Source organism: Lepidochelys kempii, chromosome 2 (genome assembly GCF_965140285.1).
Source record: "Lepidochelys kempii isolate rLepKem1 chromosome 2, rLepKem1.hap1, whole genome shotgun sequence".
Lineage (NCBI taxonomy): Eukaryota > Metazoa > Chordata > Testudines > Cheloniidae > Lepidochelys > Lepidochelys kempii.
In genome coordinates, this window is record NC_136381.1 from 53,220,309 (window position 1) to 53,235,792 (window position 15,484).

Sequence of the window (15,484 nt, forward strand, 5' to 3'; positions counted from 1 at the left end):
CCCCCGCGCAGTACTAATGCAGCCGTGTCTAGTTCCAGTCTGCAGGGGCTTATTTTGTATTCTTCGAGGCCTTCATCTGGGTCATCAACGAGCTGTTTCCTATAGAAACCCCTTTCCCAGGAAGGCGGCTGGAACTCTCCTGGGTGCTGAAACTTCCCTTGGCCTCGAAAGGACTGTGGAATAGCCCCTCGCAACCTCTCCCCCCGCCCCCCCCCCCCCCCGCCCAATATTACAGACACAGCTAGGACAGCGCAGTTCAGGCCCGCTGTATCAAACGGGGAGGGAGGAAAGGCAGGGCGCTCTGCAGATCCCCACACTGGTTAGTTGCTCCTGCCCTGAAAGGGCCGGTGTCACCACAGCGGGGACAGTCCCAGAGCAGCGGATGCTGAATACAGGGCCTGGATAAATCTGGATTTGCTTCTTCCTACTGTCATTTTATAATAATAATAATAATAATTAATAATTAATTAATAATAAATATAATTATAATTAATAAGCAATAGCTAGGCACCCCCTAGGTCACACGCGTGCTGGGATAAGCCTGCAACCTACTCCCGCCCCCCAGCCAGGGCATCCAGCCGCTCTCAGCTCTCTGGCTGCAGCAGGGAGCCCGGGAGGGTTGTCTCCAACGCTCAGCTGGGGTGGAAGGGCTGGGGGCTGCATTGCCCTGATGCACCCTGACTCTAATGAACTGTCCCTGGCTCTCTGCACCGAATCCCCTGCACCCAGCAACCCCTGGGCTCTCTGCACCGAATCCGAAAACAAGCTCCGCTTCCGTTTTGCAATAGCCTTGCCCTTTCCCATTCCCAGAAGAGGGTTTTTGGTTTTGTTTTTAAGCAGAGCAGCCGGGTCACCAAGCAGAGCAGGGGGGAGGGGAGTTGTCGTTTGTAAGGGGAAAGAGGAAGGTTAATGGCTCCTCAGAGGAGCTGCCAGTGTCTGGGCTTCGGGCGGAGGCTTTTTCTTGCAGTCCCCCTGCCAAGGACAGCAGCGATCTTCCGATTGCAGCTGGCTTGTTACCGTGCCGCTTGGAAGCTGCTTTCCCTTCCAGACAGCCCCCTCCCACCCCAGCGCAGTGATTCCAGGCTGCAATTGACACACCCGGGGGAACCCTGTCTGCTGCCCCTGGGCCATCCGCACCCCAAAGCTTCCCCCCGCGCCACTCCCGGAAGAGAGCGAGCCCCCCAGTGTGATTTGCAAAGGAGGCGCTGAGTCGTGCAGCCGATGGTTTGCTATGCGGGCTGCCCGAAGGGGCGGAATCACGGACACTCCGGCGCCTGTCCGAGGGTGGGGCTGCTGGTGTCTTTTCTTCTCCGGCCACCATCAGGGGAGACAGAGCGAGAGAGCTCAGAGCCAGCCCCTGCCGCTCCCCTGCCTCCCGCCCCTCACCCCTGGCAGGGATAGATGAGGAGACCTGAGCCAAATCGGGAAAGCTTTTTCTCCCCCTTTCTATTTCTGAGCCAATGCATGTTGCAGAATAGCAGGTCCCCTTATTGTGCTCTCAGGCATGTGAAGAAAAGCTGGCTCTCCCCAGAGGACAGGGGGATGGGCACTGGGCCTTAGAGAGATTTCTTTGCCCAGAAACTGGCCCAAGAAATTACATGACAATCAATGTCACCTCTAGCACTTGACAGGACAATTATCGCTGGGGAGTAGTGATCGGACACTCCATATATCATTTCGGATCCAAAGGCCTTTTATGGTGAGTTCAACATGCATTTTAGAGGAAAATGGGATTTTCCTAGCAAAGCCAAGCTCATCCTTCTCTGTCAGGGGAAGTTTCTCTCAGATGTGGGCCAAAGGATGTGGATTTCTGAAGCTCATATGAGTGTGTTGTTGGAAACCATGCCTGCATCTTGATTTCCTAATGCACACTGTCATTCTTAATTACCTCCAAATGGCTGGAGAGGCATGGGCTGAAGGCATGGTTCTTCTGTGACCTTGGCCAAGTCTTTGAACCTCTTTCTTCAGTTTCCCCTAATAGTAATTGTGCCTCTGGGTGGTGTTGAGTGGGTAGATGTTTACACAGCACTTTAAAGAATATTGGTGCTAGAGAAGTGCTAAGAAATGGAAGAGATTTATATTAGGGCATCCTGTCCATTGTCCTGCCAGTGCTTGGTGATTCCCTGTGGTATATTCTTCAGAGTTTCCTCACCTAGTTTAAATAACTCCAGATCTGGGACTCCCACTACTTACTTTTGGAAGACGTTTATACAGCCTAATAGGCATCATTAGTAGAAAATCTGTTAGGCCTCATTTAAAACATTTTAAATTTACCTTTGGCCACTTCCAAGCCCTTTGACAACCCCAACCAATAATTCTCTCTTCATGGTTTTTATATCTACCTGATATCAGAACATTATTATTAATTAATTATCACAGGTTTGTGTCCTTGACCAAGGCTGCTTCTCAGTTCCCTTTTCTCTCACCAACAAGGCTGTGTTCTTGCTCCAGCACTATTTAGCATCGTGTTGCAGCTGTTCTAATCGATGCATTCAGAGACATTGACTGTAGCATTTATATGCAGTATTGTATGGATGAAGATGTCTTGAGGCTGCATCATCAGCATGTGATGACAAGAGTTATGAAGACAGTTATTAGCGAATTACTGTTTGCTGATGATTGTGCTTTATTGGCCCATAACCTCAGGGACATTCACTGACTGCTTTGAGTGTACAGCAAAACATTTTGGCTTAATGATCAGACTAAAGAAGACAGGAAGTAGTGCAACTACTCCAGTTGTGTCCATTAATAATAAACCACTCAAGATTGTTGACAAGTTTTGCTACCTAGGCAGTGTCATTTCTCAAGATGCAGTGTTTGACAATGACAATATGAAGCACATTGGTGCAGCCAGCGATGCCTTTGGAAACCTTCAGTGTTGTCTCTGGAACAAGCAGGGTGTCAAACTGCAAACAGAAATTGATGTTTACCATGCTGTCGTCATCACCACATTGCTCTATGGCTGCAATATATGGATTACTTATTGATGCTACATAAAACCATGGACCAATTCCATCTATGATGTCTGTGTTTTCTCCCCATGTGTGGCCCCATGCTTTATTTGCTGCAGACCATTCAAACCTATTCTGAGGACAGAATTAATAATTTTCTCATGGGCTTTTCTTTGGCACTCATCACTTACTTCATACTGAATTTATTTTCACAACACCTCTGTGAGGTAAGTGGGAGGAGTGTTATCCCTAATTTAACTAAGGCACAGAAAGATTAAGGTCAAAAGTATCCACTAATTTTGGACACACAATTTGAGATGTCTAGGTCCTGATTTTTCAGAATACTTAACATTATATAGCACTTTATATGTTCAAAGCGCAACTCTCATTGACTTCATTTGCAGCTATGAGTACTCAGCACTTCTACAGATCGGACCCCAGCACCTCAAGTGAGGCATCTAGAAAATTAAAAACATACAAGTAGTGATTATGTCTGAAAAGTATGGTTTAAGTGACTTGCCCAGCATCACATAGGATCTCGGTGGTGGTGGTGGTGGTGGGGGGAATAGAATCCAATTCTCCAGGTCAGCATTCAACTGCTTTAATCATGAAACTGTCCTTTCTCTTCCTGCAATCACCTTATTCACTCTTCCAATTTCTGCAGCAAATGAGGCAGAGGTCCTATAGACAACAGTTTCCTTCAGTACACAACCCTGATTCCTCCCCAGAGCACTGAATGAGGCAGGGGTCCTGTGGAAAAAACAGTGTGTGATCATGTATTTAAAAACTGTATCATAATGTGTACACACAAGATAGCACTTTACTTGATTTATGACTCTATTCCATACAGAACATAGAGCCTTCATTACTGCCTACCATCTTTGTTGGTCTCTTGCTGTAGTCTTAGCTTCTTCCCATATCATTTTAATGGCTTTCAGTTCTGCTTCAGTTGTGTGTTTCCATGTTCTCCTTTGTCTGTGTAATGTTTTGGGGTCCACCCAGACCAGTAAAGGGTTCTGTCACCACCTGCCCTGTTACATTGGAGACCTTAATGCTGTGCAGTTGTGGTTCAATTCCCCAACACCAGTAACCCGCCTGCAAGCATAGGATCTCACCCTGGTTCTCATCAGCTTAGTTACACCTTGCAGGGTAACACCAACAGACCTGGCCATTCTGAGTCTCCCCAAATACAGCCTCCTTGAGTTCTTGATTAACAGACGCTCGGACCCTTCCAGTTCATCATCCCCAGAGATGTAAAAGCAGCTTATTTTGGCATATACACTCCACATAGTTTGCACACTACAGATCTCTGTGGGATAAAAATAAACAAAAAAGTGTATTTAATAGAGAAAAAAACAGAGATTCAAAGACGAAATAGTAAGGAAAGCAAACACATACAAGTTACACAAAAAACCCCCATAAAGCACAACCATTACACTTTCATATTAGATGAAATCCCTTTTCTAATAAGAGATACCTATTGCCTTAATCAGTATCACAGCACACCCCTTCGTGATAGGAGGGATCCAGCATTCATGGTAACCTCCTGTCTCAAGACTGCCTCCCAACTTCTGGATTAAAAACAAAGTCAATTCCGAGTCTGCTGGCTTTTTCCTTTTTTCCTTCTCAGTACAGGGTGACTCATTGTTGATCAAAGTAGAGAAATTCCTTCCTGACTTGATGTGCTTTTCAATTTCGATTTGTCTCAGTGTTGTAACTTGTTTGAATTTAATAATGATTTGAGATTGTCAAATAACAAACTTGAATAGAATTATTTAATCAAAGATTGTCAATCAGAGAGTAATATAGCACTATACAGAGTACAGAAAGAATAGTTACATTATCACCCTTTGTGTAAGGTAAAGAGCTGGGATCTGTATCTCTTCTCTGTAACTGGCAGGATGCTGGAAGCCTGCACACCCCAAAATAATTTACAAACTTTCCTGTCCTTTTATAGGGCATGAGACAAAGAATATAAGAACATAAGAATGACCATACTGGGTCAGACCAATGGTCCATCTAGCCCAGTATCCTGTCTTCTGACCGTGGCCAATGACAACTTCTTCAGAGGGAATAAATAGAACAGGTAATCATGAAGTGATCCATCCCGTTGCCCATTCCCAGCTTCTGGCAAACAGAGACTAAGGACACTTCAGAGCATGGTTTTGCATCCCTGCCCATTCTGGCTAATAGCCATTGATGGACCTACCCTTCATGAACTTATCTAGTTCTTTTTGAACTCTGTTATAGTCTTGGCCTTCACAACAACTTCTGGCAAAGAGTTCCACAAGTTGACTGTGCTTTTTGTGAAGAAATACTCCCTTTTGTTTGTTTTCAACCTGCTGCCTATTAATTTCATTTGGTGACCCCTAGTTCTTGTGTTATGAGAAGGAGTAAATAACACTTCCTTATTTACTTTTTCCACACAAGTCATGATTTCAGAGACCTCTAGCATATCCCCCCTTAGTTGTCTCTTTTCCAAGCTGAAAAGTCCCAGTCTTATTAATCTCTCCTCATATGGAAGCTGTTCCAGACCCTAATAATTTTTGTTGCCCATTTCTGTACCTTTTCCAATTCCCATATATCTTTTCTTGAAGAAACTCCTTTTTGGAGGGAAAAATACTTTTCCACGATCAATTTTACCAAGTGTTCTGTTTTCCTAATTAATAATAGAATTTCTTTTGTAGTCCTCAGTTTACTTGATTGATAAGCAAAAAGGAATCTCTAATCTGGTCTTTATTACTAACATCTGTGGCAACTGACAGTTCTTAATGAGTTAAAATATCTTTCAATGGGTTATTATTTCATCCTTTACAGAACCCATCTGCAGTAATAAGTATCCCTTGTCAATCACCTAGTTTTGTTTATAACATACATGTATAGATATTTTTCATTAGTTGGAGGGGTCTTTTCCCTGGACACTTGGACTATATTAGTAAAGTCAGAGTAAAAAGCAGGGTTAAAAGGTTACACACATTCCATTACTGATTTCAATTTTCCTTTACCCATTATGTTCAATTGAAGGACAATTAACGTTTTAGTTTGCATAGATACAGGGTACTAAATAATTTGATACAAAATGTAAAAAGGATTTTCGTTAGCACATAAAATAATTATGAGAGTTTGAAATTTTGCTTCACTCTGTCATCACCCTTTTGACAGGCATCTGACCAAAACTCTTTTTCTGGTTTTGTTTTCTGACATAGGCTGCCGATAGAAATGATAATGTCACTGAAACCACGCAAAAATTTGCTATGAAACCTGTGAGAGGTTGGACATGTTTTAGGAACAGGCCCATTCAAAATAGCTTCCACTTTCAGGGGAGCTCTTGAGTTAGACCAGGTTTGTTAAACAACCCCCCCCCCACTTTTTTTAGCTTTGTAACACAGCCATGATTTCTTTCTTTTCTCATGGGATTAGTTCTTCACATAAACTATTGCTTTCTAAAGGGGTCTCCCCCTGACTCTCAGGGATTCCAGTCCAACACCTGGCTTGTTATATCATTCAATTCTTTCCTGCATGTGTGTCCTAGCCATCTCCATTTATATTCCAAAATTTCCTGTCCTATGTGTTTTTATTTCATCCTCCACCAAAGCTTTTTATTGGTAATTTTCTGGCCACCTGATGCTGAGGATTTCTTTAAAGCAGCTGTTTATTAAAAAATAAAATGGAGTTTGGATAATAAAGTATTTATAAATCTCCAAGTTTCAGTACCGTATAGTAAGACTAACTTTACAATGGTGTTACATATTCAAAGTTTAGTTTGGAGAACAAGGTTTCTGTTTCTCCAAATTGGCTGTAGGGTTGCAAAGACATGTCTGACTTTCAGCGTTCTGACTCACTGTCTTTGACTGTTTCACTTGTTTTGGTTACGATGCTGCCAAGATATAGGAAGTGTTGGAGCTTTTCTATGCCAATTCCAGAAAGTGTTATTGATGTTTCTCATTGTGTGTTGATTCTCATGGTTTTAGTTTTTTCAGTGTTGATTTTCAACCCAGCTAACTGTACCTAGTTCTGGAGATCATTTGTTTTATCTTGCATATCTCTATGGGTATGGGACAGCTGGTTCATGTTGTCTGAAAAGTTGAGATCATCTAGCTTTTGTGTGGAAGTCCATTGTATATGGCTGTTGTGTGGTCTTTCTCATTGCCCAATCCATTACTAGTAGGAATTTATGGGTGACTTAAGACATCCTTGTCTGATGCCAGTAGGTTCTTTGAATGGCTTAGTCAGTTCACTGTTATGTATTACTTGGCATGTTATATTTTCATAGATGCTTTGAATAATATTCATACATTTCTGGGGGATTCCACAGTGGTGTAGCAACTTCCAGAAGACTGTTCTTTGCAGTGTTCTTCTAGCTGTGTTGGTCCCAGGATACTAGAGACACACTATAGTTGGTCTAATAAAATATATTATCTCACCCACCTCTCTAATAAGACTGTCTAGTCACTGTGTGAAAGGCTTTTTGGAAATCTATGAGATTCATGTACAGTGGTGATTAAAATTTGATTGACAGTTCTATGATGACACTTAGGGTTACTATTAGATCTATATGTGATTTCTCCGATCTGAACTCTGCCTGTTCTTGTTGTAGCCTTCAATCTGCTGCTTTCTTTAGTTTGTCTAGGATAAAGAATATAAGTATTTTACTTGGGATGGACAGCAATTGACTTCCCAATTTTTTCACTGACTGCTTGTCTATCTCACCAACATAAGTTGGTCCAATAAAAGATATTACCTCACGCACCATGTCTCTTTAGTCTTCTTTGTCTGGCAGTTTCACTATATGACCATTTCCCCACTCATTTAGTAGTTTCTTTTTCCCATAACTTTTGTAAGAGGCCTACCAAAATGCCTACAATGTTGTTTGAGTCTGCCTTAAAGTCCTTCATTGGTATTTGGTCTGGACCTGGTGCTGTTCCACTTTTTAACAACTTGACTGCCCTCTCTAGTTCTACTCTAGTGATAGGTCCTAATTCAACATCCAGATATTCTTTTTCCTCTATGTCTGGAGCGTTGTCCACTGGCTCAGTAGCTGACTTAAATACTACTTCATATATTTATTTGTTCTGTTGTCTTTGCTGTTCAATTACCCTCATTGTAATGGACTTGTGTTTGTTCTTTTTCTGACAACTGTCTAGCGATGTTGTATAGTGTCTTCATGTCATTTTGTGCTGCAGAACTCTGTGCATATGTTGCCATTTTGTCTATAGAATCTTGTTTGTCTTTCCTTTCACTTTTTTGATCTTCTTGTTCTTTGTGGCATAATCCTCCTCAGATCACTGTTCTTGTTCTGGACAGAGTTAGTTTTACGTCTTCTATTTTCTGCAGTGTATCCTCAAACAACCGTTCATTGTGGTGTTTTTTTCTGAACCACCACTTTGCAGGTTTTGATGCAAGTTTCCTTTCCACATTTCCGTTTGCCTTCTACTGGTCCGTTTTCTACATCTTCAAGTGCCTAGTATCTGTTTGTTCAATTCTAAACTCTTGTTGTGTTGTCATCTGTTTTAGCTTGATGATAATCTAACGTGGGCATCTCTGTTGTTCAGCTCTCTTTTTTGTTCTTATTTTTATTCTCACTTAAGTTACCACTAATTCATAGGCCATTCCCACGTCTGCCCCATTTCTGCTACTTACATTCTCTAAAGTTCTTCTCCATTTGTGCCAAATTGCAACACAATTAATTTGGTTCTGTGATCTGGTGACCTCCAAGTTATCTGGTGAATAGTATGGTGAGGGAAAATTGTTCCTCCAATGACTAGGTCATTGATTCCACAAAAATCAGTAAACATTTCACCATTTTCATTCATTTTACTGAGGCCTTGCTTCCCCATAATTATTTCCCTGCCAGTGCGATTGCTTCATACTTGAGAATTCATGTCTGCAGTTAATAGGAGGACATCCCTTTTTGGGACTTTGTCTACTACTCTCTCTAGCTGTTCATAGTTTTCTTTTTCCTCTTGGTGAGATTGATTTGTTAGAGCATAGCACTGAATAATGGACACTTTCTGGAACTTGGATGTAAATCATGCCATTATAATCCATTCCAAAACTGGTGCCCATCCTATCAAATTTTAGCTGTGCCCACACCATTTCTATGTATATCACTGGCATTTATTAGCCCAGAGTATAATAGGATGTGTCCAGCTGACAAAATTATTTGTCCTGTTGTTACTCATCTTACTTCATGTTGGCCTAGTGTATCTGGTTTATATCTGTCCATTTCTTTTGTTACTTGGGTCATTTTATCAGACCTATGTAGTGTCTGCACATTCCACATATCAATTTTAGTTATGGATTTAGAAGAGAGCAAATTCATTCATTTATCCTTCCCCATGGACTGTGCCTTTATGTGGTGGGAAAGCTTGTGTGCTGTCATGACCCTGAAAGCTGTGCTTACTGGAGTATAAATATTAGGACCATGCATAACAGACATGTCAAAGTGTAGGAGCCAGACCAAAGGCAGTCCACTGGTCCTCCTGGTAGGGGTGGGAGTGGGCTAATGACCCATTCCTGTTAAAAATAATAAAACAAAAACAAAGCTGTTACAGAAACCTACATTACCACTTAGCTCAACAAACTCAACTCAGTTAGACCTAGAAGAGAGATGACGTGAAGTGGCCAGACCTGTAAGGTACTCTGCTGATCAATTTGCTCTCTCCAAAAACAAGGTCACACAGGCAATCTGCATTCTGGCATTTCCTGACTTTTGAGTGCTTGATTTTGTAATCTTAATAATGTTCTTTTGTTGTTGTTTTTATATGTATTTTCCTATCTTTTTAAAAAAATAAAACTGAAAAAACCCAGAAATTCCATCATGTGGCATCATACTGATACCCACTGATACCTGGGGCATCTGCCGGGCTGGAACCTTTAGGTCCACTGCACAGACCTCTGCCACTTGAGGTAATGGAGTAACTGATAAGAGTAGTAGTTTGTCATCCACTATATGGACCGGTGATAGAGAGGGTTGGGATACCTTGCCAGTGGTTTCACAGATATCTGCTGATACCAGAAGAATGGCGACATGCAGGAATCTCGAGTTCCATTCCAGGCTCCGAAAAGGAGTATGTTCTAGTGGGCACAGACTCCTCTGCCTATTGCCCCCATGCTTGATACCTTCTGCCCTGCTCCCCACAACCTGTCCCAGTCCTGTCTCTTCCCCATCCATGGCTCCTTGTCCTAGTCATATTCTCTTCACCTAGCCAGTCCCAGTCTCCACTCCTTAGGATTCTCATCCTAATCCCAGTATCCTTGTCTGGCAAGTTCCTCTTTCTCCTTCACTTCCAGTCTTAGTCTCATTGTCCAGCTATTCCCTGGGACGCAGCTCCTTGTTCCCAGTTTCTGTGCCCAGCCAGTCCCAGTTCTCTTTGTGACCCTCTCAATGCACACTGGCCCACTATACTGTAGCTCATATAGGCCTGACACACTCACTACTGTCAACACATGGTTGTCATAATATGTATCTAAATGACGTCTTGTAAGGTATCATATGTAAACTGGTGACATACTGGTCCTGAAAATCATTGAATGATGTAAATGATGCACAAAGAGTTATATGTGCATGTGCTGGAAATACGGTCTTAAAATAAGTTTAGGAGGCAGTGCATACATTGAGCCTGCCCTAGACACAGGAATGTTGATTCCCCTGTCTAACTGGCTTGATTACAAACAGAAGACAATGGAAACACAGTTACATATAAGGAAAACAAAACAATCAAGCTAACAGGCAATGGAGGAAAGAGCTAAGGTTGCTCAAAGGGGATCAGAATCTGCACCTCAGGAAGTCTTCCTGGCTCTTGAGGAAGACACAATAGACTTTGGGTAACATAAAGACTTATCTGTCACCTTGGGGACATAAGTTACAGCACCCTCTGATACTGTGAAAGTTGGATCCTCTGGCCCTGAGGTCTAGAAATGACAGTAACTTGATGTAGGTAAGAGACTTGCTTAGCCAAAGATTGTAACTTGCTCATATTAAGTTTTAGGCACTAGAAAGCATGTTTCTTTGTTTTGTTTATAACCATACCTGTCACTTTTTCTCTTGCTTAGTATCACTTACATCTCTGTTCTTTGTTAATGAACTTACTCTCAGTGCTGTTATATTGAAATAAGTGTGAGTCCTCAACTAGACAAGCAGTCTGGTGTGTGCTCTCTCTCTTTGGAGGCAGCAAACTTAATAATATCTGTGAGTGTCCAGTGAGAGGGACTGGACACTGCAGAGAGATGTCTGATTGTTAACCTGCAAGGCAAGGTTTAGACTGGCAGAGTCTTGAGGTGTTTTCTGGCAAGGCAGATAAGCTGGAGTGTCAGGGAGTGACAGTGTAGCAGCACCAAAGCGTTCACTTGCCGAGGTAGAGGGGTAACACAATGGCTTACAGTTCTGGGTGTCCTGAGCAGAATGTCACACTCCCCATTCACTCAAGCTCCTCATTAGATTTGTTTTGCTGCCTGCCCCCAGCGGAGTGGGGGAGGTCACTGAGAACACAGAAGAGACAAGTCCCTGCTGTCAGTTCAGGTGCCTGGCCCTGACACAGCCCACAGCAGCCTGGAGCTGTAATTACAGAGAAAGTCCAACTTCACCCCTTTAGCCCCAGGCTGGAGCATGCCCTTTGCAGACGGAATCTTGGGGGAATTTAGATACTAAAATCTAAGTATTGACCAAGTATGAACTTTGATTTCTCAAAGGTTTATAACTTGACCAAATTTGGGCAGATTTTCACAGTCATGACACAAAGACCACCCCGTGCCTATTTCATGTTCCTCTTCCAAAGCATGGGGGTGATAGAGATTTTCAAAATAAGTACAGGATGCCAGAATTTTTTAAGGTGAGCAAAACAATGTGTTTTTCTCCCCAGACTTGTTCTCAGAAATGGCTGAAACATTTGGGCTGAAATTTTTCAAGCTAGGTGTCTTCCTCAGTCTGAATTTTTATAAAATATTTCAGCCAAAGCAGCTAAGTTGGCTAAAGTCATAAGCAACTTGAAACAGGGTCTTATCATAGAAAGTATGAGGCAACCTTAATAATAGGTTGTTTTACCAGCCCTGCCTATAATACAGCATAAAAACCAGGAAAAGAGAAGAATCCATTTTATAAATAAATAAAATAAAATGGGCGAGTTGTTAAGTCCATATATAATTTCTTTTCATCTTCCCTTATAAATCAACCCTTACTGTCCAAGTAACAAACATAGTGAGGTAAAAATCTCAGGTGCATGCTGTCAGCATTTCTAAGGTTGGAGAAAGAATAGGAATACATGCGTAACACTGTGTGATAAGTGAACCATGATCACAGTTTGACTTTGGAAATATAATCATTAGATAAGCCAGCCCCAAAGGTCCCGCTTGGCGTTAACGTCACAGGCTGGAATGTTGAGGTTTTGTTGTTAAACCACTAGTAAAGCAGGATGGAATCTGGGTCATGTTAAGCTTTTATACTGCCAATGTTGCACATAGTGGCCTCCATACAGTTAAGAGTGACTCCATCAGGAAGCTGAATAACGGTCTTATACAGTTACTATTTATTTCTTCTGGATATATGGAAATGATGGTTTAACAATAAAATGAGAATTATATATATGAAATATTTGTCTCTACATGTGGTATGTGAGGCAGACTTTCAAACTGACTGCACTTTGCTGATCCTACACATATATTATATGCCATTTTCACTATGTAGGTCTGTTTCCATAAACATGATTTCTGTGCAAGAAAAATAACTTTTCCATTTCAGGACAGTGAGCAATTATTGTTTTAGATTCCACACTAAGCACTCATGCTATTTCAGAGCATCCATTTTGAACTCTGGTTTCTAAATGAAAACCAGCAATCTTATTGTTCAGGTTTAACACCTGGTAGTAGTGTGAAATAGAACAAAGTATTTTTGGGATTTTTTTTTCTTCAGGGCCAAGCAAAGAGTTTAGAATATCCTCAAAGATACTATCCAAGTAACCCTTAATCCCCAGCATGCCTATGACATTTCCATTTTCTTCATTTAAGGCCTGATTCAAAGCCCATTGAAAGACTCTCACTGATTTCACTGGGTATTGGATTGGTCCTTAATCTCTTAATTTGATTGCAATGTTTTACTGAGGGCAAATTTTGTTGCTTTAGTCAGATACTTTGGAATTTAGTTTTATTTAAGTAAATGCTCAGGAGGAATGCTCTTTTGTCCTTTTTACTCTTCTGAAAAGGACAAAATAGAGGTCTAAGTAAATCTTCTATTTTTGTATGGCTACCACGAGCATAACCTGCACCTGTTTCATTCTGTGCACCAGATGGACCATCTTGGGGTAGAATTAGGGTTGTGTCATAAAGGTTGTTGTTGTCTGTGGAACTCTGAAGCATTTGTTGAAGAAGTAGAAGGTGTTTAGTGAATGAGACAGTGGATTTCAGGAAGAGAAAAGGGTGGTGTCCTAGTTAAGGCAGTTGAATGCCACCTCAGAAAGGTGGATTCTATCCCTGCCTTTGCCACAGAGTTTCTGTGCTATGGTAGGCAAATCAGTTACACCAAATTTTTCAGAAGTGGCCATTAGCTGTGTGCTCCTCATTTTTTGGACGCCCACCTTGACACCCTGGAGCCTGATTTGCAGAAAGGCTGAGATCTCACGACTGCAAGTGAGTCAAGGGATGCTATACGTTTAAGATAGAGAGTGCTATCTAATGCTGAGTAATCTGAAAAATCAGGTTCTAGGTGTCTTGAATTGGGCACCCAGAAGGGGTGGAGACTTTTTACCTTAATTTTGCTGTTCTTCAGCTCCCCATGTGTAAAATGGAGATAATAATCCCCCCTCTTTCACAGGGGTGTTATGAAAATAAATGAATTAATGTTTGTGAATCACGTGAATGCTATAGTGATGACTGCCACAGATAAACCCAGGAGGAAATTATTACTTCTGTCTTCAGATCAGGGTTTGAATAGTGTGCAGTAAATAAAGCATAGGGCCAGATTTTGAACAATGAGGATAAGACAAAATATTGAGTAGCTGCCCATTAAGTGAGCCCTGTCCATCATGTGCACCGAATAAGATGTGGGTCCTGTGGGAAAAAATAGTATGTGATTGTGTAATTAAAGACTGTACCATAATGAATGCACACAAAGGGACTGAATTCAGGTTCACCTTAATTCTGGCTATTCCTAACTTTTGAGTGCTTGACTTTGCAACCTGAACAATGCTCTTTTAAAAAACTATTTATTTATTTGGGATGTTTTAATGGGTTTACAAATCCTTGCCATGCAAATATCAGAGACAAAATCATAATCATTACCACAGTGAGCTTTTGTTTAGAGAAACATTATACACTAATATAATAATCTGATCTCTCTATTTAACAGGATATGACCATACCACAGAGAGAGTCTTTACACTACTCCTGAAAAATGTTCTTTTAAAGCATTTTTTGTGCGTAATGCTCTATATAGGTTCTTATACTGCTCGCATCATGATAAAGTTCCTTCCAGTGGTGCCTTAAGCAACTTGGCTAACATTTGTCCCATGTGTTTCATTCTATCTCTCATCCTCTCCCCAGGAGGAGAACTGTTTGTGTAGTGTTTTGGTTTAGCAGAGGGTTTTTGTTTAATTTAATTTTTTTTATGGCCTCCTTGCTATGTGTTTATATTAGAGAAGGCAGAGGCGACAAAGGCTGCTGCATTTGGAGAAAAGGGTGATGAGGGTTGTGATGGTTCTTAGTTCCTATGGGACCTCGTTCCATGTCCTGGGATTGGCCCCTGAGCAGACTCTGCCTCCCGGTGGTATGCTAGTACCTGGTGAAGAGTAAAGAGTCCTTACGCTTGATTAGTGGCCATAGAAGATGGTGGTTAAACTACTTTAGGGTCCTGTGGTTGGGTTGTGGGATGGATGGACCTTTATATCACCCAAGTTTACAAGGAAAAATATTACAAACTATCTTGGGACTATGTTACCTTCCCGCTAAGCCTCATGCATGGTAGGCATTCTCCTTTAAGGGAGGTACTATTGGGATAGCTGTGGCCAAGGAGAATGCCTAGTATTGCTGCTCTAATGGGGTGAGGTGTGGGGCAAATACCAGCTGTGAAGGTCACAGGTTTACCATTGATTCCCCAGGATCCATGCTGATCCATGGGGACCAGCAGCCATTGGGGCAGGATCCAATGGCCTGTTCCATGACAGGTAACTCTAGTCCCTGGCGGAACAATATGGAGGGGAACCTCCGTGAGGGGAACCTCATAGAGATTTCCTTCTCTTCACACAGATTTAAATTGGGAGGAGGCTATGTAGAGCATAAGTGCCAGCTTTTGCATTTCGGGGCACTCCCTATCTATTCTTCTTGTCCCTTACTCTCCTCTCTCCTTTCCCATTTCCTTCAGTAATACACTCCCAAATGAGGGTCACCTGGGCAGAAAGCTGATGACCATGATGGTCTATAACACTAAGAGTAGGCAGAGCTAGCTAAATTTAATGCACTAAAGGCCTGACTCAAAGGCTTGGAGCCCACTGAAGGCAATATAATACTCCAGTCTCACAGTCCACCCAGGCCTGTCTTGCACATTA

The 15,484-nt window shown here is 41.9% G+C and overlaps 1 long non-coding RNA gene across 1 annotated transcript in view; it reads left to right on the plus strand.

Annotated features, from left to right (window-relative positions):
• The window catches only part of LOC140906585 (uncharacterized), a 50,383-nt gene that overhangs the window by 429 nt on the left and 34,470 nt on the right, over window positions 1–15,484 (plus strand). The gene's annotated exons all lie outside the window — the stretch shown is intronic.